Source organism: Haliaeetus albicilla, chromosome 9, assembly GCF_947461875.1.
Source record: "Haliaeetus albicilla chromosome 9, bHalAlb1.1, whole genome shotgun sequence".
NCBI lineage: Eukaryota > Metazoa > Chordata > Aves > Accipitriformes > Accipitridae > Haliaeetus > Haliaeetus albicilla.
Window position 1 is genome coordinate 19037566 of NC_091491.1, and position 17983 is coordinate 19055548.

At 42.8% G+C, this 17983-nt stretch overlaps 1 protein-coding gene across 2 annotated transcripts in view; it reads right to left on the reverse strand.

Moving 5' to 3' along the window:
• The window catches only part of GPC1 (glypican 1), a 231916-nt gene that overhangs the window by 104863 nt on the left and 109070 nt on the right, over positions 1-17983 (reverse strand). The gene's annotated exons all lie outside the window — the stretch shown is intronic.

Here is a 17983-nt window from a genome sequence, read left to right on the forward strand (position 1 = left end):
AATACCATCATTGTAAGCACTTCAAAGCCTAGGAAACGTCTTTTAATTGTAATTACTGTGCCTGTCTTGGACCATCCTGAGCCTCCCTTCAAACGCCCATTGATTTTGGTGGGACTGCAGAGTACTGAGCAATGACACTGGTGAGTACATTAGCTCTGTTACACTGCTCTGAAATTATAGACAGAGAAGAACCAATATTTCTGTACTGTAAAGTTCCAGTAACCCAGACAATCATGGGAAGTGCAGTAAGTGAACAGATTTGAAGGATGAACATTTACAAATGTGGGACCATCTAGCTCTGGAAATTACTTCTTGGAGTTATGATGATGTACTTCAGCTTCTCTCTCATTATGTGCAGGGAAGTTTTTAGTCTAATTTCTGGGTTCAGGGATTTTTGAAAAGAAAGAGTCACTCATGTCATTTTGGAATAAAAAGAAATGCGAGAAAAGAAAAATGAGGCAAAGACGTATCTAGAAAAATGCTTCTTAACATGGATTTCACCTGGCTATTGCTTATTTCTCAACTGCTCCTCTTTAATAGAGCCAATCTCTGTTTTTAACACATAATGTTATCTTCTCTCTATCCTACTCCTTCCATACATAATAAAGTGCATTTAAGGTACTTATGTGGCTATTGCTACTAAAGGATGTGTGCACCTCTTTAGTCTACATCTTTACAAAGATGTAATACCTGTGGGAGCTGGGAAAGTCCTATTACAGTCTCAGGCTCAGAACATCAGAGATATTTAGGGGCCTGCCACTGACATAAATGGGATTAGCTGCCCTGTGGCTTTTCTGGCTCAGAGCCTCCACTATATCCCTAAAATCAAAAAGGACATCTTAAATGAAGTGGGGAATCACCTCTTAAGAGTCTCACTACCTAGGCTGGGGTCTCATTTCTGAACCAGCTTTTCCTTTTTAATTTGGTCTTATGTTGCTAAAAGATGAAGATACTAGATAAGTTAAAAATCATATCCTTATTCTCTTCTGTCTACACATACCTTAAAAACTTTCTACTGTTGGCATACACTGGATACAAGCACTTTGGTGTACTCTGCTTTACTCCAGCTTGGTTTTCTCTCAAAAGGCTCTGCATAAAAAACCACAAATAACCACCAAATCTCTTATTTAGCTCAACACTCCTGACTTCTTTCCCTACAGAGCAGCAAATAGACTTTTATTGTCCTTTGCACCTGGCTTTCTCCTGCAGAAGCACTGGTGAGGAGTTGCTTCTGCAAAGCAGAGCGTGCTCAGGTGAGGGCTGGGCGGCTGGCGCAGTGTGTGTACACATGAACCCTTACCGGCACGGACGGCTTATAAAGGAAATTTCCATCTTTCCTGGGTGGCTCCACCAGTTCCCTGCCCAATTCTGAGCAACAGATGTACAAAACACACAAGCCACCTGCCCACGTGGCACAACAGGAGCAGTGTAGCTCCTGTCCTCCATGCTTGGGAATTTGTCTAAACATACTCTGCTTACAAACAGTGAACTGGTCTGACACAAGGTAACAGTACACAATTTTCATAAAGAAACAAAAACTCACTGTCTCAGAACTGGGCTTTATACAGGCACCTTTGGGTGGTCAGACAAGCAGCTACCCTGAACCTCTTGCCTTGGGTGGGTTACCACACGCACCCTGGCCTCCTGATGCTATGGCACTATGACCTTTAGTGGCCAAATATGCATCAGGACAGCAGGGGGGGAATATTTTTTCTTACTGCAACCACAAGAAGACGTGATTTTTTCCTCCATGGTCACTAAGGAGCCCAGAATAACCCCAAAATACCATTCTATCCTAACTGCCACAGGCACAGCACACTCCTTTGAATAAAGAAGAGACAGTATCTTCCACTTCCTCAAAGCAATTACCTCTTAAGATACGCGTTAGTTCAATCTTTCCAGGATTTAAATTAAGCCAAGTATTAAATCATCCAAAGCTAACTACCTGAACACTTTCAACGTCTTTCAACATCTTAAAAACAGACAGTCTTTGAGGCTCGTTACTTTAAAGCCACAGAATTTTGTCTGGAAATTGACCACTTAAATTCCCCAAAGTGGAAGCTGAGAAAAAAAAAATAATCTATTTCCAGACTCAAATTAATATTTTATTATTTAGCCCATACGTGAAAAGTGTCTTCAGCATGTTAGGTGGATTTTTATATTAACTTGAGGTACTCTAGGATGTTAAAAACAGGGGGTTTGTATTAGGCTTACAAACACAATAACCACGTTTGCATGTGTGTTGGGTGTAGGAGGGATGAAGATGAGAACTCCCGCTATAAAGGATTAAATTGGGTTTTTGGACTTGCACTGTTCACTTTGTCTAAGATGTTAAGATGCTAGCATGGTCATGATGGTAGTCCCTCAGAGCATGAACACAGATCTCATTCATCAGATCAGCAATTCTTGTAAATAAGAAATTACAAATTGTTCCTTGGATATTAGTTTTGATAATTTGACAGTGTTGAAAAATAATTTTATTCCTAATAGGAGATCAAAGTGTGACTGCTTCCTTGCCCAAATTGCCTGTTTGCAGCAATCTGAAATGGAAGTATTTTATCAGCTTAGCTTGACACAGTGAATTTCTATTATCAGAAGAAAAAGAACTTCCAGTATCCGATTTCAGGTTCCAAATTGTTTCAGTTCATTGTGAATCTCTGGAAGTATGGAGCAAATGTACTCTATTTCCAGTTTAACACTGCTACGAAATACCCTAAATCTGCAACTCTACGGATAAATGTCTGGGTTTACATACACAGAGGACAAAACTCTAGTGAAATAATTAGCAGGATTTACTGTAGCGCTATGACTGCAGAAGAGACCTGGGAAGATTTAAATGTTCTGTTGGTGGCTGCTTGCTTCCTGGGTTGCTTGGGAAGCTTCTGGTGCAGAACACAACAAATATCAAACAGTCCAATTACCGTGATGAAAGTGCTCAGTCAACACACTGTGACCCATCACTTGGGTCTGGCAGGGAAGTATTTTATCCATATTGTGGTTTGCACAGATATCACCTGCTATCTCAAATGCCTGTCCTTTTAAAATATATTGCACAATAGAGACCTGCAAGTTTTACGACAGCACAGATTCCAATCTTTTTAGCCCTTTAATGAAAATTAATAATCATACTTTTTTAATGGAAAAAGAGAAAACCTAAACTGTGCCTGCTGACAGAGTTCTGTGTATCACTCCTAATTCCTTTAAATGTGCTATTCATGTCAGCAAGAGATATCCCTTTTCTCTCTTTGCCTATATACCCCTATCCATCCCCTAGATGTCCAAACATGACCACTGCTGATCAGGCTATTTCCTCCTGACAGCTGTCTGCCAACATCTCCCTTCTGTGTGCTCAGGAATATGCCTCTTAAGAGTCTGAATGGAGGGTGTGCAAGTATTACTCGTTACAGGTTATTTATATATTCTCCTGGTGTAAAGCTACCCCCATCTTCAAAGCAGAGTCACCTTCCACAGAGAATCCTTCTGATCTGCAAAGGTGGAGCATGCAAAGCAGCAAAATTCTCAGCCCTGATGCCCAGAAGGCACAGCCTGTTAAGACTCAGCCTTTCCAGCTTCTTTGCACCTATGTCTCAAGGTGATTTTTCAACTTATCCACACAGTGTCCACTTCAGTGGCCATGGAATTGCCCCTCCAGCAATTTCAACAGCCTCTGTATCAGATCCTTGCTATGTGTCATGTTTATTTAAACAGAAGGGAGGCTTTATGCTCCATAAGAAGGGCCATGGGACTAGCAGCATGTCTACTCGTTTAGGAATGAAGAGCAGAGATACCAGGGAAAGAGTTGCTGTGAGCACAGGCCAGTTAGTTTGTTTCAATAGCCTTTTTTTGGCGGTGCTAATCTCTGTCTGTTTCAGGGAGAAGTCAAAGATCCCCCAACAGCAATGCCTGGCAGTGCCCTTCAGTGCAGGATGAGGCATGAACTTCCTCCCCACTCCTGTGCCCCACCAGCTCCCATGCTGAAACAAGAGCAGTGGCTACCAGGATCACTGCCCTCAGGCACTGCAGTCACTTAATGGCCTTACATGTATCCCTTCTTTAGTAAGTCTTGCCACAATGCTTACCCTTGGTCTAATAAAGACATTTATTCCTACAGCTATATTTCTGTTATGACTGTTCACTCAGCAGTTGAGTTTGATGAGATGAGTTCTCGGGGTGACTCATATTTCACCCCCAGTTCACCTGGGCAGACTCCTGAGGCAGCTGTTATCTGGGCAGCGGGTGTAGGTTTACAGCAAGCATTTCACATTTCATGCTGGCTACCTTGTCCCTTCCCTGCGAAGATACACGAGACAGGTGCCTATTGACCCTCTACCGTGAACACCTCCAGCAAAAGTGTCCCGAACTGCTGCCGCGGACACTTCCAGCTCCTCCAGGAGCATTACTGACCTCAGCATCGCTGACCAAAGAGGTCCCAGCTGTGAGGCTGCACAGGCAGCCCCACCAGCACTCAGAACAAATCAAGAAAATGGCCCCAAAGAGCTTAGAGAAAACTGCAGCGTGCAGCTATCGTAAGCAGGAGGCTGTGAGCCCAACAGGCTCGCACTCCAAGCTCAGTAACTACAGATTCAAATAACAGATAGTCAGATCTTGTAAACTCATTTCCATTAGCTTCACTGACCAATGGTTTCCTTCCCTGTTTTACACACAGCAGACAACAGCTTGTTCTATTTTCTTTGGCCCCGAGAGATAAAATTTTATATTTGTTACTGTGTATTTAATTTTCTGGGGGTTTTTTTCAGAATTATATAGTCTGTCACAGCTTTATTCCTCAGTGCAAACCTGAAAATCATTGGGCCATGTCCTAACCCAGTTACATCAACTTATTCAGTGTCAAAACTTGGCTCAGTTTTACAGAAAAGACTCTTAGGTGAGTCAGCTTCCCAGTAAATCTCCGGGGATGTTAATCCACAGGCAGATCCGACTCCAGTATGATACATGTATGGTGTTTTCCTTGGCTAGGAATAAAACAGAACTGTGTCAGACACACTGTGCTTCAGCTGTATAAAATGTCTCGATTAGCATTTCTTGTTTTGTTTTCAGAAAGAAAAGGAAATAACAATAGACTGCAAATCTCTCTCGTTCATAGCTGAAGCTGGCCTGCATAATGAAAGGTAATTGTTAGCTTCTTAATAGCTTGGCATTTTCCACTGCACCTTCTAGAGAAGAGAAAAAATCCAAACAGAAGAACTATTGAATTGTGAATGTTCATTCAGCATTCTCAGTAGGCATTTTCCTCTTGTATTTAAGCCAAAACAGTAAGTAATGTAGGCAGGAAGCATAGAGAGCAATTACTTACTGGTGACCAAAGGTAAGAAAGGTCAAACATTTATTTCCTATGTTGCTCCTATGCATGCAGTGCCCAGAATCTTTTAATGATAGTTCATGGTACTCTGAACTCGTACAAGGACATAAAATATATTTATAGCTCACTTAAACTTTTGGTAATGAAACAGCCATCCTACGCAGGACCTCTGCTAATCAACCGAAGACTTTCTGTGCATTAACTTTAAAAATGCAAAAAAGCACTTGTTTGTTTTCCAACAGAAATGCTTATCACAGTTTAAAGGCAACAACAAAGATAAGCTATTTTTTTTTCTCAGGTAACAGTTTGAGTCTGTATCAGTTCACTTGTGATGTTGGAAGTACAAAAATACAATTTCATTAGCAATGCACATTTATTATAACTGTTATTATAGCGCTGGAAGATCTCAACCACACTGTGCCAAACACCGAAGAAACAAGTAATAAAAACATTACCCCTCTCTAAATCTTTTGCTGTCTAAATATGTCATTTTCTCTCTTTTAGACAACAAAAAAAAGGGGTAATCACATAAAGAGGTCTTTAAAGATATCACTTAACTAATCATACTTGATGCAAATTTTTGCTGAGCAGACTGAAAAGCTCCTGGACTACTCTGCTCCTGTAATTATATACCTCACAGCAAACTTAGCTTACACATCTTACACAAACCTTCCGTGCTGGGGATCTGCTTTAAGATGAATTTTGGGGAAGAAGGTCAGCCAAACATGTGAACTGTTTCTAAGGCTGAGATTAAGGAAAGGAGTCGGTGCTTTACAACAGGACCAGCTACCTGCCTTTGCTTTTTTCCCCCAGAAGCTGTCTGGCCACAGCACGCTGGAGCAGGCGGTGATCAAGGGGAGGGAGGCAGGCTGGCCCAGCAATCGGGGCTGCGGCTCTTTCTGCACCTCCTGGGCTAGCAGCACACACTCAGCTGCCTGGCAAAGCGGGGAAGGCAGCTGCCAGAGCACGGGGCTCCCAAAATGGCTGCTGCCGATCTGATGCCACAAACCAGAATCTCCAGGGTGAAGGTGGGGCCTTATGTTAGATTTGTAAAGACTACAGTCAAGTCTGTCTTAGAATTGCAAAGCCAAACATCCCCATACTTAGGGAAAGGAAAAAAATCAAGTTGCTGGTGAAACCTTAATTCAGCTCCCTGACGCGTGTGTGTCCTGGTTTCAGCTGGGATAGAGTTAACTGTCTTCCTAGTAGCTGGTACGGTGCTATGTTTTGAGTTCAGTATGTGAAGAATGTTGATAACACTGACGTTTTCAGTTGTTGCTCAGTAGTGTTTAGACTATAGTCAAGGATTTTTCAGCTTCTCATGCCCAGCCAGGGCACCTGACCCAAACTGGCCAACAGTGTATTCCATACCATGTGACGTCCCATCTAGTTTAGGAACTGGGAAGGGGGTGGCAGGGAATCGCGGCTCAGGGACTGGCTGGGTGTTGGTCGGCGGGTGGTGAGCAATTGCCCTGTGCATCATTTGTACATTTCAATCCTTTTATTACTACTGTTGTCATTTTATTAGTGTTATCATTATCATTATTAGTTTCTTCTTTTCTGTTCTATTAAACCGTTCTTATCTCAACCCATGAGTTTTACTTCTTTTCCTGATTTTCTCCCCCATCCCACTGGATGGGGGGGGAGTGAGTGAGCGGCTGCGTGGTGCTTAGTTGCTGGCTGGGGTTAAACCACGACAGTGTGCATTATGATACAATCTTTAATTAGCCTATGAGGAAATTAATAATTATGTACTGAGTGCAGGATTTGGCTGCTGTACAGTAAATAACGTACCATGTTACCCAATGAATGATGATGATTCAGCAGACATCATCTACATATGCCCTGCAAGGGGCCTGTGAGAAAAAAAATAGTTTAGGATCACATCATTAAAGAGTGAGTATCAATAGTTTATTTGTGCCAGAGAGGGAAGCACAAATTAAGACTGCACGAGAAATCTCAGTTCTAGTCTTTCTCCTTCTTGCTTTTTCATGCTGGACTATGCAAACATGAAAATATTTAGTGTTTCTTACCTGTTTCATACAGCAGACATGGTCAAACAGAAGCTGGACTGTGCACCAGTTCAGGGACCTGATGGTGACAGGTCAGGCACTACCAGGAAGGCAAACGTGCTACCAGGCTGGGCTTTACCACAACCTGCAGGGAGCTTGACATGGCGAGGGGATGAGAGGAAAGCTTACCCAGCTTAGCTCAACCACATCTTCTCCAACCTGACTAAAAACTACTGCAACAGAAAAGCAGAGGATGCCAAATCCTGCAGAAACAAAACCAATTATATCCTTTCAAAGAGCTCCTCAAGCTGGACAAAATTCAGGTTTGAAATAGCCATGATTTTTCTGAGCTCCAGCAAATGCATGCCTGACATTTAAAATACTGGGTGTTTTTGTCATGGGTACAGCCAACTGCATAGACTTCCTATTCACTTGAAAGTGTGAAGGAGGAAGACCAGTTGGCGCTCCCAGGCTCTTGATGCAAGCCAAAGTGGTGAGTGTTGGGGGAGGAGGAGGAATGCTACCTCTCTACTGTTATTAACTGGGAGCCAAAATTGGAGACCAAATATTAAGACAAGTCCTTGATTTACAGTGAACCAAGACAAACAGGATGCTCTACTTCTGCCCTCAGATGTCACAAATAAAGCACAAAGGAAAAAAATTATGGCTATATATTATTCTTGGATATTTCCACCTAAGCCCTTGCTTCTCCTAATGACTGGGAGGGCAGGAGCAGAGCCACAGGCATGTATGGGCACACCAGAAGAGAGCCGAAATCCTGCTCTCAGGAAAGTAAATTCCAGCCATTTCCTCCACGACAAGTTTACTACACGCTGCCGCGCAATACTTTTATTGGCATTCATTAGTCCTTGAGGACCAATTTATTCATTTTTAGCAGCAGTAAAACAGAGGTTGCATTTTACAGGTGAATCGCTATACCGCTGGGGCCGTAGGAAGCTGCTCAATTATCTCCAGTGTGTTAAAAGCTGAATCCAGACTCGACACTGATCTTAAATTGTAACAAACATTATTTCCCCAAGCCTTGATTAACCAGCAGTCTGATCCCCAGCTCGCAGCTGTGTCGGGCTTTTGGGGAGGGAGATTGGGGGTGTTGGCTTTATTTATTTTAATCATTGCCATGCAGCTTGGGAACCTGCAAAGCAGAGACAGTCACCACTGGGGTGCTCAGCAGTGCATTACTTGCAAAACACTACTGGAAATGAAAACCAAGAATTTGAAGACCCCAGTATTCACAGTGAAGCTACTCCTCTTCCTGTATCCGATTTCTCCTTCATTTAGAGCTTCACTTCTGTTTAAGAACAGCCGGAGTCCGCAATTTAGCATTCACATTTAACTAGGTATTTGTGGCATTCCCAAGTCAAAATAACAAGCTTATTACCTATTGACATGTAAATATACTATAATATTCATTCCCAGTAGTACCTATAAAGAATACAGCAATTCCTAAAATTGCAGCTTGCCCCATTTCAACTGAAATACACACACCTGTCTATATATGTACATACACATATATATATTTATATATTTGACCCTTTCCCTTAATCAGCATCTCCAAGCCACTGAGTTCCAATGAATTAATGCTCTTGACTGTACTGCTTTGAAAAATATCACAGCCCTCATTCTTCATGTAAGAATGAAAATCCAAGCAATTTTCATGGCTCTTTTTATGGTAATTTTTCCTATTATGTTTAATTTTGTTTCAGACTCTCATTTGGCAGCTCTTGCAGGTTGAACCGGGGAAAGAGATTATGGTTGTTGTTTTAAGTAGCAGATGTAGTGATCAACGTTGAAACGTATGCATCCCTCTTGGAGGTGCAGCTATGACAAATGGAGACAAGAGTTCCAGCATTACATGCAAAAATTAAGCTAGGTAATTGATAAAAAGGTGCTTTGGAGGGAAAAAATGAATCCTTATTTCTTTTCTCTACTAATGAATGCAGCCTCACTGTTTTTCTACCAGGGCTCTTGTATGGGCTGCTCTCATGCTGGCCTTCAGGTGAAACATGCACTGAAGTTACCCCCTTGGTCAGCAGGAATCATTGCTGAGCAACGTAGAGCAACTTTCTGCAAAAGACAGATCTTGCTGGGATAGCAGCTGATTAGAATGTGTATTACTTAAGAGAAATCTTTAAGGGCCCTTGATGAAACTATCGTTCTTACATGTCCTCTCCTAAAGATGGGAACCTAGCTGAAGTAAAATTCGTAGTGTATCCTACCCTTGGCTCCACCGACTCAAAGCACCTGATGCTGGACTCATATTTTGCAGAATCCAGTCCTATGGAAGCTGGGTATTCTGCTTTCTATTTCTCTTTACAGTGAAACAAACCCAGCTCATTGGCATCTTGGCCAAACCTGCAGGTTTAATGAGAATGACTTAACACTACTCAGTTTCTTCGGAAGTAGCTACAAACTGCTGGGTAAAATGAGGGTTTTCTTTCCCTCTAACCTGGCTGATTTCAGAAAATACAAAAAATAGAATCAAAATAACCCAACATAGCCTGGAAGGAAAGTGAGGCATTGGAAAAAGCTCTGCACATACTACACCATATTAACTGTGCTTTTTAATGCAAGAAGCTGTGTCGGTCTGAAGGGAGGAAATGAAATGAGAATAGGAAAGTGGGGGAGAAGTGAAGCATCCTTAAGCAGCCATAGCAAATACAAAGGTGAAATGTTGTCAGCAAAGGCATTCAGCTTCTTTCTACCACAGCGAGGGATTATCTTTGACTCTCCCTGCAGATAGATCAATTCTCAGCCTAGTTTTCATAGGCACAGAGCACCTTCAAGCTCCCATTCATACCTCTGGTGGTCATGCTACACTCTAAAAATCAGCCCAACTCCACTAATCACACAGGTTACCACATGCCGAAAAACTCTGTTATACCCTTGCACCCATTTATACAAGTTGTTTGCAGACCTCCCTCATGATTTTGATCATTGCTTCCACCTTGGAAGGAGCCTTACACATAAAACCACTCATACCAATGACCCAGTGGCATTTAGAGCCACTGCCTATTCCCTCTTAGGTTGAGGGTGCTGAGAATGAATGTAGGGAAAGGTCTTGGTTGATAAACCCCTGTAAGACACGGAATGACATGATGGCTTTTGCTCTCTTACCAGAAGAGGATCACTGCATTTTAGGAACTAGAGGGACTTCTGGTCCTCCTGCACCTTACCCAAAGCCAAGGGACTTGAGCTCTGTTCCTACCTCTAGCACAAACCTGTCATATGACTTTCCACTTATCTCTTCCCTCCACAGTCCACTCACCCAAACCAGTTTGTTGGTTTGTTTGTTTTTGTTTAAGCAAAGTCCTTGGACCACAGGTTGAGTCTCAGCCAGGCAGGATGTCCTGCAGTGCATTACAGTTACAAGACGCTTCTTGGCTCTATGAATGTGCTACTTCAATGCCAATAACTAATAAAGCAGAATCAACAGTTTGCTGCAATCATTTCTGATGAGAGAGAACAAAGTACTCCTATAATCTCAAACGAGAACAGGTATCTTGAAGTACTCAAAATAATACAACCTCCTATGTCAGGACATGCCACATACTTCAGTAGTGTATTTTCAAGCCTATTGTGTATGCCAATCTGTAAGCAGGGATAGCACCTTGCTGCTGGAGCCCTTGATGCTCCCAAATTACCACAGCACCCGGCTAGGAACAAAGATGTGATTCCTGGCAAGTGCTAAGCTGCGGGGCAATTACCCACTCAAGAGCTGATTCAGAGCACCTACATTTCTTTGCAATAAGAGCAGCCCAGGAAATCCTAGTATTTTCCTCTTACGAGAAACACTGAGTATCAGAGAGCTGAAGGGTGAAAACTGCTTCATGTGGAAACCAGTAAACCAGTTGGAAGATGGATGAGCATAAACTGGTTCAAGACACAGGCTGTTCTGCTGAGCCATGCAGAAAAACCTCAGCTGTTCATCCCCTGTTTCACTGCTCTGACCTCCATCCAGCCACCTGGGTGTAATGCTTCTTCAGTCACTGAAGGCAACGTCCAGTGCTTGTAATAAAAGTTTGGCTGCTTGGCTGCTTACTCTGTGAAATCAGAGGTTTTCAAAGAGATTCATGTATTGATTCCTGAACTTCAAAATAAACTCTGCCAACACTTTCTTCTGAAACTACTATCTTGACATCAGTAATTTCTTGCAAAATATGCCTGTGTCATCCAGTATCTCAGAGGAGCAGGTGCTTTCTTTTATGTCCCCAAGCAGATGCACATTTCACTGTTCTCTGAGCACTCAGAAGCAGCTTTTTTTGAGTGTGTGACAAAACGTGGTGACAGGTGCTGACACCGAGATGCCTGATCTACCTTTTCTACCTAATCTGACTTCTGCAGGGATGAAGCAGCTCACCTCTTGGGGTGTGCAAGCCCTTGCAGGAGGCACCTCAGTGCAGTGCTCTCATCCCAGCCACTGCCACTGCCTTATTTTGTTCTCTTTTCTTTCTATAAAAGAGAATATTGTGCCTATGCCATCTGTTAAGCAAAGTGCTGCACGTACATTGCAATATACCCTGCAGCACACAACAGAGCCTTACAGATTAAATGTGAAAAGAAGTGGCTGTAAGGGGAGAGAAAACTCCAGGTGCTGGAGCTGTTACAGGTGAGTCTAAGCGTTTGCTTTCCTGAGGCAGCTACTTGTCAGGATTAATCTTGCCGAGCCCAGGAATGCGCCTCAGTAGACGCCGCACCCCATTCCAGGAAACCATAAATACCAAACGAGATGCTCAGCACCACACATGAAAGCATCTTCTTTCTGCGGAGCATGATTGCGGGGGAGTGACAGCCGGACTAGCATCAGTCCTGCCTCGTGCTGGGGTTTTCTTAAGGTTGTTCCTTGGGGGAAAGAAGGAAGGAGGCAAGCGTCGGTGCTTGCTGCCTTCCTCCTAAGGAGGCCTCCAAGGGAACCCCCTTACTTGTTTCTCTGTCCTCGATCCACCTGGGACCATGCTTTTTTATTTCCAGGTTAAAGGACATTCTCTCTCTTTCTATCTCATCCCAAAACCAACCCTAAGGGCAGGAAGTCCAGAGGAGCCAAAGGAATCATCTTTGATAGCCCATCTTGTAAGTACTTTTGATAACATGCCCCAGAGGCAAAGCTGGGGGACAACTGGGCTTCTTCTGAATGATGCTGCCCAAGCACCATGCAGGAGGGGTCACAAAACAATTAACAGTGCTTTGAGCAGCACAATTTTGCCAAACAGGACCTGTCAGACCTGTCAGAGAAATACGGTGCAGGTGATGAACATTTATTTAGCAAAAGTGATTGACTCCCAGGTTTCTTTTCCTCCTGTTTCTTTGTCATGTCACTAGGAAAAAGGATTTTTAAGCTTCCTGCTTATCTCAAACACCTTCCTCCCCTTAATTCCCCGCTCTTCCTCGGTTTCCCTGACTCTACTAGCTTTTTGTTTGGGGGCTGAAGTGTTTTAGGTCTGTTTATAATTTTCAGATTGGAAAAGATGCCTGTGCACAGGCACTGCTTGATATTAGATGTTCAGTTATGAGACCAGCAGAAGGCCAATACAAGATTGATGTTTGTAAAAGCTAACAGCAGGTGAGCTGTGGAAGTCATCCCGATGTCCCCACCATGCACCTGGAGGGACGGCTAAGCCTGCTGCCCTGCAGGCACTGGGACCTGCTGCCACCTCCCATCTGCCCTGGATGCCCTGGAGGTCAGCGCTCTTCCGCAGAGCTGAGCCCATGGCCAAGGCCACCAACTGAGGCCACACACCACATTTTCAGGGGCAGAGCCCCAGCGTGGGGACTTACCACAAAAAAAGTGTTCCTGGCTAATTATGGGCTTCTGGGTCAAAAGCAATACATTTAAAGTCCAAACTCAAACGCTTGGCCCTAGGGAGCAGCCAGTGCCGATGCCAGGGGCGGCGGGAGGTAGCCAGCTCACTGAGCACAGGCTGGGACTGCCACAGGGACACCGCTGACTCCAGAAGTGCTCCTTTCCACAACCTTTGAAACAAAGGAATTTATTTCAAAACACAGCAGCATTTCCATATTTTGAGGTACAACCAGCCCCTGGAAGATTTATTTCCTGTTTCTACATAAACACAGTATCTTTTAGGCAGCACCTCACCAAACTCAAACCACGTGATACCTCCATGAAACACCCACAGCCGAGAGCAGTGGCAGCAGGACGCTGGAAGTGCAGAGCAGTTGTGTTGGGGCAATGTGTTTGGGGACATAGGCACTGCAGTCCCTGTGGCCCAGACAATCATTGCTTTAGTCTTGTGTCAATCATTTTCCGCACAGAGTAGTCCCACATCTCTCAGAACACATCTTTTGGTGTGTGTGCCACCAAATTGGGATACCTTAAATTTTCCAGCTGGCAGGGTTTGGTTCATGTTATCATCAACTGAGAAAACACCTGCAAAATTCAGATGCAGGTCTGGATTTTGTAGTCCAGGTTTAAAGTCAGTGGGGTAGGACAGAGCTCTGCCTGCTGGGCTTACTCCACAGCCTCCTGAACAGCTTCCTTAAGCATCCAGAGTATATGTAAATAAATGTATGTATATATGCCTCTCTCCCCAAAGAGTCCTTTTAGGGACTGAAACATTAGGTACCATGGGGACCTTTAGAAATCTCTAAAATCTAAACCATCAGTTGTAACATTTAAAACAATGATTCATCTTCATAAGAAATATGTAACTGTCTAAAACTAACTCTCAGATAATGTTAATTATCTGTATGGTCTGTGTTTGCATACGCAATTTCCAGCTAGCAACAGTGGACATTACGAAAGCTTTTACATGACATCAGCTTTCCAATGAGCAGCTGCTTATGAAATACATAATTTTTAATCTGCATTTGATTGCCACAGCTTAAAAATCCCAGAATTTATGAGAGCTACAAATCATTTTTAGACTGTGCAGTGTGGAATAAAAGCCAAGATTTTCAGTTTGGCTTGTTGATATTTCCTGAAAACATGAAACAATTCTGAAAGGACAGATTTCCTGGCTCACAGCTAAAGGTCAGCAGACACACAGGGAGCGCTTGCTAAGTGTACCAAAATGATTGGGAAGGAAAGATTGGCACAGCATTGCAGTATTATTAAAAAGTGATTTAAGTGGGGAAAAAGGGAGAAAAGAGAGAGACGGACAAGGATTAAACTCTCAACAAGGGAGCTTTCATCAAGACTAGAAAAACAGCCTTGTTCCTTGCTGCTTGTAGCCCCTCATTGTCACTCTAAGCACCGCTTGCTCTTGCTCCCTCTTTCCGTGTCCTCTGCCAGCCGTACAGCCCCAGCCCGTGCAGCCTTCCCAGGCTCTGACCAGGCATCACAAATCACTCCTCTGGCCTTTCCTGCATGGTCCAGAGGTTTTTCTAGGCTCATCCCTGTAATAGAGTATGGAGGCACAAGCTTCATTGGGAAGGACAGGAGTTTGAAAGTCCCAGGACTTTGTACAACACTGACATACAGTTGTGTGATATGCAAAAAAAAAAAAAAGCTCATTTTCCCAAGGAATCCCCCCCAACCTGCCCCATGTTTATAACTTGCTCTCAGCACAACTCAAGAACCAAAGGACTTCACTGGCTAACTCCCGTTCTGCAGCCAGCAGAGGGGGCAACAGGCAACTCTCATCAGTTTCTTGAAACAATCTGCTTGAACAAAGTTCCTTGTCAAAGTATTTATTTTATAACAACAGATACCGAAAATTTCCCATCCACTGAGATAATAGCAGTCTGAAAACAAGCACATTCTGCAATGAAAATCTCTGAGGCACGTATAATTGTCGGTAGCATCTTTAAAACAATATTTAGTACCAGTCTCAACAGAGACTGTCCCAGCTGCCTCCAAGACTCCTATGTTGTTTTCATTTTCATTATTCAGGTTTTTCTCTTACAATTTTCCAGGCAAATAAACTCTAACCAAAACCAACCTAGCAGCCTTCAGTAGGTCCCTGCCACAGGCTGTGCACCCAGATAACTACACGCCCCCCCCAGCCTGACCAAGAGCCCTGGGACATCAGAATTAACAAAGAATTTGTGCATATAATCCTGCTAACGAAATACCGCTACCCTGACCCCAAAGTCCTCCCTAACACTGACTTATCAAAAGCATACGATCCCATTGCTCCCATCCCAATCAGTGTGCTTTTTTTTCTTTTTTAAATTAAAACCAATCAGTTGTAGAGCAAAATTCTACCTTTTCGGCTAAAAGGTTAACACCAAGCCAATGACCACATGTCTAGCTCAAATATCATGCCCCCAGATCCTGCTAACTACAACAAACTAAAGCAAAACAACAAATGCACTAGTAAGCAGCTAAGCAATACTGTAGGCTGTTAAACTTCAAATTTAGCCCTGGAAGATCCTGGAGGAAGGGCATCCCAGAAGGCATGTATCCTCTACTATGCAGAGAGAGCACTCAAACCATAGGATCCTGTTCCACATATATCACTTTTGAATATATGGCTATACCTATCATATGTCATCTGTATTTCAGATGTATATTTTCTCTAAAAATACTTTCTATGAGATAAAGGACACTCTGCTCTTAGCCAGTGTTTGCCCCAAAAGCAGCCAGTGAGACTGAAACAACAGATTATAATTCCTTGCAATGGGACAAAGCCATAGCTCAGAGTAGAGGCGCTCTGACAATTTAGGGCTTTACAGAGCACAACCTGCAAGGATGAATTATTCTCTAAAGCAAACTGTTGAACACTAGCATGGAGAATATTATTTCAGAGGCAGATTGCTGTAGCCTTGCTATTTTCTAGCTGGAGCTTCAGGGAAATTTACAAGTAGAGACTATTGCCATGATCAGCGGTGAGATTACAGAAGCAAGATTTACCGTGATGAATCTAAAAAAGACAGCTCCAGGCCCAAAGTTCAATATGCCACACCTGGTAGCAGAGAATATATGAATAATCTGATCTCCAGGCTGCAAATACTATGAGAAAGTGTTAGACATCCCCATCCAGTGGAGCCTCCTCCACTACGTCCTCCTAAGGCCAAACGAAATCACTAATATGAAGACAAGCTGTGCATCCATACCTCTGCAACACCAAAACCCGCACTCTAAGCTGCTGCTGAGGAAATCCAGCAAAACCAGGCAGCCGGTGCCAGAAAGACTAGAACTTATCAATCTGACATTAAAAAACTCTTTTATTGAACAGCTTGAAACACCACTACCTGCAACAAGTCTTGTTAACTGTGAGACTAATAACATTAACTGGAAGATAGGGTGGTTTCTATGGCAATGTTTCAGGAGCTGAGGTGATTCCATTGCCCCATGACCAGAACTCCCTCAATTTTAAACCATCTATACAGTAGCTAAAGAAAAAATAATACTACTGCTTGTAGGTAAAGTCATACTTGAAACTTGGACATAATGTGATGAATTATTTTTTTTAAATCATGTCTTGCATAAATTATAAACTCTATATTGATTGCAAGGGTAGTTAAACAAACCAAAAAGGTATAATGGGAGCAGGAGACATCTTCTTGGCCTTGTGGGCTCAAGTGAGGTTATTCTCACTGCAAAACACCAATGATCTGTGCATTATGGTCTTAAGTAATACTTGGCTTATTGAACACTTACTTTATTTGATGCTTAAAAGAAACTCAGGTATGCACCACAGAAATGAAGATCTCTTTTTGTAAAATGCTGGGGAACAAGGGAGAAAATAAAAAAAAAAAAAAAGGAAAGCCCTTACAGCTCTAACTGGCATCTCAACACAAGCATCCCCCTTTCATATGCTTGGTTTTGCTTACTATTATTCTTATGGCTGTTACTATTATTAATCCTCCAAAACATCACACTCATACTAAACCAGTTCTTCACTAGGCAATTTCTGCTCGTCAATATAATCCTCAAAGCTTCCATCAAATTTTGCACTCTCTTACATGACAGATGTAGGACTATGTTCTTTTGAGTGTCTGTGGAAAAAATAAAGAGCAGATATACCAGCCAATGCTGCAACAGGCAGTGGAGGGAGAAGGTGCCAAGGCTGGTGGATGTTCTGCATTAACCCTTGCAAAGGGCTGGATTTCAGAGGTCAGTGATCACTCTCAGTGGCAGCTACGTCAGGTCCCATTCAGACATTAGTCTGAGCAACCAGCATTATAAGGCTCTTTTGAAAATCCTGGTTATCGCTTTTTAAGGCAGGTGAAAATCAATCAGTTTTGAGCTTTTAAAGGAATGCCTTTGCTGTGGTCAACCTTGGCCACACAGTTACAATGCATTTTGCAGAGATGCACTGCTTTTTCTTTCTATTTAGTGCAAAAGCACTTAATCTTGGTTATCAGCTCCCTGAAGGTCAGGCTTATTTCTTTAGATCTATTATTTACTGCTTGAAATTTCCAGTTCCACCTTTCTGGCTATTACAGCTTCTTTCCCTAACTCCTATTCTTTTCATGATAACTCCATGTGATGACTGTTGATAAAGTTAGGAGGACTGTGATTCTAAATGTCTGACCTTCTTCAAAATCTGATAATGGATACAGTTTCTGAGTCATAGGTCACCTCAATTTTGCCAATAAACCATTTATTTCCAGTGGCCTTCAGACCTTGAGGCTTACTGTGCACTGCAAAATGGATTCTTCAGGGAACAATAGAAGTAAGAGAGCCATCCTTAGCCTTTGCTTAGCACGTTAGCAGGGATACTTGTAC